The sequence below is a fragment of the Bactrocera neohumeralis genome, chromosome 5, assembly GCF_024586455.1.
Source record: "Bactrocera neohumeralis isolate Rockhampton chromosome 5, APGP_CSIRO_Bneo_wtdbg2-racon-allhic-juicebox.fasta_v2, whole genome shotgun sequence".
Lineage (NCBI taxonomy): Eukaryota > Metazoa > Arthropoda > Insecta > Diptera > Tephritidae > Bactrocera > Bactrocera neohumeralis.
The window spans coordinates 60,523,328-60,530,986 of NC_065922.1; the positions used below are offsets into that span (position 1 = coordinate 60,523,328).

General features: G+C 45.4%; 1 long non-coding RNA gene across 4 annotated transcripts; it reads right to left on the bottom strand.

The window, feature by feature from the left end:
• Positions 1–1,009: 1,009 nt before the first annotated feature.
• On the bottom strand, positions 1,010–6,974 carry LOC126760777 (uncharacterized). Of its 4 annotated transcripts, XR_007667247.1 has the most exons (7): positions 6,515–6,974; positions 6,068–6,243; positions 3,082–3,591; positions 2,527–3,027; positions 1,927–2,470; positions 1,341–1,667; positions 1,010–1,251 (listed from the first exon to the last, which is right to left on the bottom strand). It is a non-coding gene; the product is annotated as an uncharacterized LOC126760777 (long non-coding RNA). The 4 variants fall into 4 exon arrangements; XR_007667249.1 differs by having other exon boundaries at positions 1,010–1,667; positions 6,616–6,974; XR_007667246.1 differs by having other exon boundaries at positions 1,010–1,667.
• Positions 6,975–7,659: the final 685 nt, after the last annotated feature.

Genomic DNA, 7,659 nt, shown 5'->3' on the forward strand with positions numbered 1-7,659 from the left:
GTTCGGAACCCCATATCCAACGCTGGTTCTTCTTTAATAAGCGGTTCAGCGGTGCTGATATTGTGGCAAAGTCTGCAAGGAAACGTCGGTACCACGAGGCTGCTTCTAGTAAGCCGCGTAATTCTCTGATGGTGGTTGGTGCGGCCATATCGCTAATGGCTGCGACTTTAGCCGGGTCTGTGTGAATACCCTCGGTGCTGACTACGTGGCCCAAGTAATGGAGGCGTTGCTGAACGAACTTACCCTTTTCAAAGTTGATCTGCATTTGGTTTTGCTGGAGGCGCGTGAACACCGTTCGCAAGTTGTCTAAGTGCTCTTCAAAAGTGGTTCCCAATACAATGATGTCGTCTAGGTAGGCAAAGACCTTCGGCTGTAGTTCTGATCCCAGAACGATGTCTAGGGCTCGCTGGAATGTTGCCGGCGCCGAATGCAGCCCAAAAGGCATTGGAATAAACCTCTCCCCGGTACGGTAAATTCGGTATACTGGCGTGAGCGGGGGTGTAGCGGGATTTGCCAGTAACCGTTTTTCAGGTCGATGGTTGAAATGAATCGAGCTTCCTTGAGTTGGTCTAGGATTGTGTTTATTTGCGGAAGTGGGTATGCGTCTGGTATGCTCGCTGCGTTAAGTTGCCGGTAGTCTATACACATTCGCCAACTTCCTTGTTTCTTTCGCACTAGGCCAATGGGCGAGCTATATGCGCTGTTATACTATGTTCACATATAAGCAGGTTAGCCAGGTTAGCTAGGTTAACTAGGTTATCTTGTAACCTACCCATAAAATGCGAGGCTAGCCATATAATTTGTATGAAAAGATAACCTCGGTCTGCTCTATAACCAACGCGGTTATTTTATAACCTACTAAAATATGCATTGTTGCATTGGAAAGCAGTCGAAATATACTCGAAATTGCGACACTTCAGTATCTATTGTTTATATTTTTGCTTAAATTTGACAGCAACTGACAAAAAATTCGCAGGAATTTAAAAAATGGATCAAATAAGCCGGTAAGTATAAATTTTAATTTATATATTTTTATTTTTTATGCATTCAAATATACTTATATATAATAATTTTATTAAATTGTAATTAAGAAAAGGAAAAACCGTGCCAGATGGACAGTAGATGCAGAGAAATTGCTGCTATTGCACTGGGCAGATAGTATAGAAGAATTACGAAGCGCGAAAAAGAATGTTCATATCTTTGCGCGTTTGGAAAAGGAATTTTCAAAAAGGCAGATGAACTACAGTGCAGCTGAAATAAAGGAAAAAGTGCATATTTTTACCAATCGATACAAGTAAGTACATTTAAAATTAAAAAAGTATATTTTGCTGCATACTCACAGCATTATAATATGTATTTTATTTTATAGATTAGAAAAGAATGCGGTGGGTATGACTGGTGGTTCGCCTTCCTCTTGGATCCACAACAAGGAGGTGGAAGAAATACTCAGTGGTAATAAGGCAGTAAATTTCAAAGAACTCATGCAAGAGAGTATAGGTAATATAAAAATGAAACTTTTGTTTGCTCTTTTATTTATTATTTTATTTTAATTCAAGATGTGGAACCAGAAGACAACATTGGTTGCGCTGCTATCTACCCTTCGACGAGCAGCCAATCCCAATTCATTTCAAGCGATGAGCTTGCAGGACTTTCGACGACTCCGGAGTCTGCAAAAAGAAGGAAATTAACCCATGAGCGTTTAATAGAGAATTTGGAAAAAACTTCAGATATGTTTGAGAAAGAAATGGAGTCCATGAGAGGGGTGCAAGAAAGAATGGTGGAACTAACCGAAAAAGCAGTTCTTTCGGAAGAGAAAAGGAATGATATTTTAAAAGAAATGAGTGAAAATACGAAAAATTTGTATAAAGACCTTATTAATTTGTTAAATGAAAAATAAAAATAATTACAAATGTAGAACAAACTTACAAAATGAATTCGCAATCGCTCTTCTAATTGTTTCAGGTTCTGCTTCAAAATCTGCTACAGCATCTGTTGCTGCTCGGGCTGTTCCAGGCGTACATTACTTTCGTAAGTGGTTTGTTCTTCTATCCATTTGTGATTGATGACATCATTATGACAATTTAAAAAGTTATGCAATGTACAGGCTGCTTTAATTATAAGAGGAACATTTTTGATGTGGTTGTCGACTCCTTTTCCTATTCTCCTAAAACGAGCCTTTAGGTGTTCAAACGCATTTTCCACCACTCTTCGGCATTTGGACAATTGGTAATTAAAAATTTTTTCATGCTCTGGAGGATGTACTTGGAATGGATAGGGCTTCATTAGATTGTTGGCAAATCGGAAAGCCGAATCACCCATAACGCCCACAGGAACATACACGCCATTAATAGTTTTGCTTTTTGCAGTGAAGATTGGGTCCTTCAATGCAGTATTTAGTTTGCTACATTGAAAAATTTTTGAGTCATTGCATCGACCTGGGCAGCCAACATTAATGTAGAGGAAGCGATATCTGGATAAAAAAGAAATTAATGAAAATATCAAGTGAAAATTCATTATACCTCTAACCTATAATCTACAAGGGCAAATAAAACTGTGGAGTACCACCCCTTAGAATTGTAATAGGCCGTGCAATCCAATCCTTGGCCGAACTTTAATGTGGCAACCGTCTATGGCACCAAGACATTGCGGAAAGCCAAGCTTCTCAAACCCATGAACACACTCATCCACGTTTTCACTGTTCCTTAATTGTTCTGTCAAATAAATGGGACGCAATGATTGCCACACTTCTTGGCAAAAAGCAAGAAATATTTCGCTGACGATTGCTTTCGAAACACCGAATAGTCGTGCAACAGTTTCATACTCCGCCGAAGATTTTAATGTGTAGACGGCAACAGCTACCATTTTCTGCAATGGGATGCACTTCCTATAGCATGAATCCTGTTTGGTAATACCTTTGACATATTCACACAATATTTCAAAGGTTGCCCTGCTCATGCGAAAGGTTTCCTTAAAAACGCGGTCGTTCATTGATGGAACATCCTTTTCCCAGAAGTTCCCATGTCGCTTCTAAAGTATATGTATTTAAATGTGTTTATAATTTATTGTGCTTTTTTTACTTACGTATGCCCAAATACTTCTTGGGTTTATTTCCTTACAAAGAGGTATTGTTGTCAACATTAATATTTCATAATAAATCGATATTACTCGAGCTCTTCGTATCCGTAATTCCTGCTCACTTTGTTGGATAGCAACTTTATATTCTCGGCTACAGGAATTTAATGCAGCTAGATATTTATTGTGTGTATATGTGAACGCAACAAGGTTAGCTTCGAGGTTAATTTTTGTTAACCATAACCTGCTTATATGTGAACGTGCTATGAGAACGTGCTTCGATGCGGCCGGTTGCAATCAATTCGTTCACCTCTTGATTGATTACTTCTTGCATCGCTGGGTTGCGTGGATAATACCTCTGCTTTAATGGCCGGTCGTGTTTAAGGCGAATTATGTGTTCGGTGACTGTGCTGGGGCCGGTGATCGTCGAGAATACTGCCGCGTTTTCAGTGAGGAGAGTATTCAATCATTGCGAGCACTGGCACCACACCGAAGCGTGATGCCTTTTCTGCGCAATGCCTGCGAAGCACCCTCTACTGTATAGGCAGTCATTGCGAGCACTGGCACCACACCGAAATGTGATGCCTTTTCTGCGCAATGCCTGCGAAGTACCCCATTATATGGCAGTCATTGCGAGCACTGGCATCACACCGAAATGTGATGCCTTTTCTGCGCAATGCCTGCGAAGTACCCTCTACGGTATAGGCAGTCATTGCGAGCACTCGCATCACACCGAAGTGTGATGGCTTTTCTGCGCAATGCCTGCGCAGTACCCCATTATATGGCAGTCCTTGCGAGCACTGGCATCACACCGAAATGTGATGCCTTTTCTGCGCAATGCCTGCGAAGTACCCCATTATATGGCAGTCATTGCGAGCACTGGCATCACACCGAAGTGTGACGCCTTTTCTGCGCAATGCCTGCGGAATACCTACTTCTACGGTATGCACTACACTTCTACGGCAGAGTCATTGCGAGCACTGGCATCACACCGAAGTGTGATGCCTTTTCTGCGCAATGCCTGCGAAGTACCCTCTACGGTATAGGCAGTCATTGCGAGCACTGCATCACACCGAAGTGTGATGCCTTTTCTGCGCAATGCCTGCGAAGTACCCTCTACGGTATAGGCAGTCATTGCGAGCACTGGCACCACACCGAAGTGTGATGCCTTTTCTGCGCAATGCCTGCGAAGTACCCCATTATATGGCAGTCATTGCGAGCACTGGCAGTCATTGCGAGCACTGGCATCACACCGAAGTGTGATGCCTTTTCTGCGCAATGCCTGCGAAGTACCCACTTCTACGGTATAAGGCAGAGTCATTGCGAGCACTGGCATCACACCGAAATGTGATGCCTTTTCTGCGCAATGCCTGCGAAGTACCCCATTCTATGGCAGTCATTGCGAGCACTGGCACCACACCGAAGTGTGATGCCTTTTCTGCGCAATGCCTGCGAAGTACCCTCTACGGTATAGGCAGTCATTGCGAGCACTGGCACCACACCGAAATGTGATGCCTTTTCTGCGCAATGCCTGCGAAGTACCCCATTCTATGGCAGTCATTGCGAGCACTGGCACCACACCGAAGTGTGATGCCTTTTCTGCGCAATGCCTGCGAAGTACCCCATTCTATGGCAGTCATTGCGAGCACTGGCACCACACCGAAATGTGATGCCTTTTCTGCGCAATGCCTGCGAAGAACCCCATTCTATGGCAGTCATTGCGAGCACTGGCACCACACTGAAATGTGATGCCTTTTCTGCGCAATGCCTGCGAAGTACCCCATTCTATGGCAGTCATTGGGAGCACTGGCATCACACCGAAGTGTGATGCCTTTTCTGCGCAATGCCTGCGAAGTACCCTTTTCTACGGCAGAGTCATTTCGAGCACTGGCATCACACCGAAGTGTGATGAGCACACCGAAGTGTGATGCCTTTTCTGCGCAATGCCTGCGAAGAACCCCATTCTATGGCAGTCATTGCGAGCACTGGCACCACACCGAAGTGTGATGCCTTTTCTGCGCAATGCCTTGCACACAAGTGTGATGCCATTCTAGCAGCACTGGCACCACACCGAAGTGTGATGCCTTTTCTGCGCAATGCCTGCGAAGTACCCCATTCTATGGCAGTCATTGCGAGCACTGGCACCACACCGAAGTGTGATGCCTTTTCTGCGCAATGCCTGCGAAGTACCCTCTACGGTATAGGCAGTCATAGCGAGCACTGCCACCACACCGAAATGTGATGCCTTTTCTGCGCAATGCCTGCGAAGTACCCCATTATATGGCAGTCATTGCGAGCACTGGCACCACACCGAAGTGTGATGCCTTTTCTGCGCAATGCCTGCGAAGTACCCCATTATATGGCAGTCATTGCGAGCACTGGCACCACACCGAAATGTGATGCCTTTTCTGCGCAATGCCTGCGAAGTACCCCATTCTATGGCAGTCATTGCGAGCACTGGCACCACACCGAAGTGTGATGCCTTTTCTGCGCAATGCCTGCGAAGTACCCTCTACAGTATAGGCAGTCATTGCGAGCACTCGCATCACACCGAAGTGTGATGCCTTTTCTGCGCAATGCCTGCGAAGTACCCTCTACGGTATAGGCAGTCATAGCGAGCACTGGCACCACACCGAAATGTGATGCCTTTTCTGCGCAATGCCTGCGAAGTACCCCATTCTATGGCAGTCATTGGAGCACTGGCACCACACCGAAGTGTGATGCCTTTTCTGCGCAATGCCTGCGAAGTACCCCATTCTATGGCAGTCATTGCGAGCACTGGCACCACACCGAAATGTGATGCCTTTTCTGCGCAATGCCTGCGAAGTACCCCATTATATGCCAGTCATTGCGAGCACTGGCATCACACCGAAGTGTGATGCCTTTTCTGCGCAATGCCTGCGAAGTACCCTCTACGGTATAGGCAGTCATTGCGAGCACTGGCACCACACCGAAGTGTGATGCCTTTTCTGCGCAATGCCTGCGGAATACCTACTTCTACGGTATGCACTACACTTCTACGGCAGAGTCATTGCGAGCACTGGCACCACACTGAAATGTGATGCCTTTTCTGCGCAATGCCTGCGAAGTACCCCACTCTATGGCAGTCATTGGGAGCACTGGCATCACACCGAAGTGTGATGCCTTTTCTGCGCAATGCCAGCGGAATACCTACTTCTACGGTATGCACTACACTTCTACGGCAGAGTCATTGCGAGCACTGGCACCACACCGAAATGTGATGCCTTTTCTGCGCAATGCCTGCGAAGTACCCCAATGCCTGCGAAGTATGGCAGTCATTGCGAGCACTGGCACCACACCGAAATGTGATGCCTTTTCTGCGCAATGCCTGCGAAGTACCCTCTACGGTATAGGCAGTCATTGCGAGCACTGGCATCACACCGAAGTGTGACGCCTTTTCTGCGCAATGCCTGCGGAATACCTACTTCTACGGTATGCACTACACTTCTACGGCAGAGTCATTGCGAGCACTGGCATCACACCGAAGTGTGACGCCTTTTCTGCGCAATGCCTGCGGAATACCTACTTCTACGGTATGCACTACACTTCTACGGCAGAGTCATTGCGAGCACTGGCATCACACCGAAGTGTGACGCCTTTTCTGCGCAATGCCTGCGAAGTACCCTCTACGGTATAGGCAGTCATTGCGAGCACTGGCATCACACCGAAGTGTGACGCCTTTTCTGCGCAATGCCTGCGGAATACCTACTTCTACGGTATGCACTACACTTCTACGGCAGAGTCATTGCGAGCACTGGCATCACACCGAAGTGTGATGCCTTTTCTGCGCAATGGCTGCGGAATACCTATTTCTATGGTGTGCACTTACCCCTGCTTACTGCTATTATTTGCTGGGCGACCGTCCTGTTCGGCGAGCTGGAGCAAATGATCACATTTGGTGTGAAGTGCTTGCTTTTATAGCAGCATAGCGCAGCTTTCGTCACCGTAGCGAGGTAAGTTGTATACGTATGGTGCGTTAGTACGTATGGTGGAAAGCTCTAGTAGCTTTCATCATCGTAGTGAGGTAAGTTATGTGCGTAGTCAATGCGGTGAAGTTTAGTACGTATGGTGGAAAGCTCTATGTTGAGGTATGGTGAGGGTACATGATGTACTGTGGAGCGAAGTTGACGTAAATTATTGTAAGGTGGTAAAAGCCACGTTACACATTAAAACAAAGAAACGTAGTTTTCATGCTCTTTGCAAACATACCGGTCGGAGTTGGTCTGTGGTCAGTAGAGTGCTTCAAAAAAAATATTTTAATTTTTTTTTCAACTCTTGCCCCCTCAAATGTTAGTGATTGACAAACAAAAAATCCTCCCTCAAGCCAGGCGCTGTAGCTTAACTCTAAGAGGTCGCTATTTTTTTTTTAGATTCCCATACATTTACCATAGGAATTTACGTTTTTTCATTCAAACTAAAATTTCACCAAATAATTTTCGTTTCTCAAAAATAACCATCAAACGCTGTTTGCAAGGCATTTAAGTCTAAAAATTAATAATACAATTAGGAATGACAACGCCCAATCGCTCGATGCATGAGGTATTTAATGCGAAACTCAATATGATT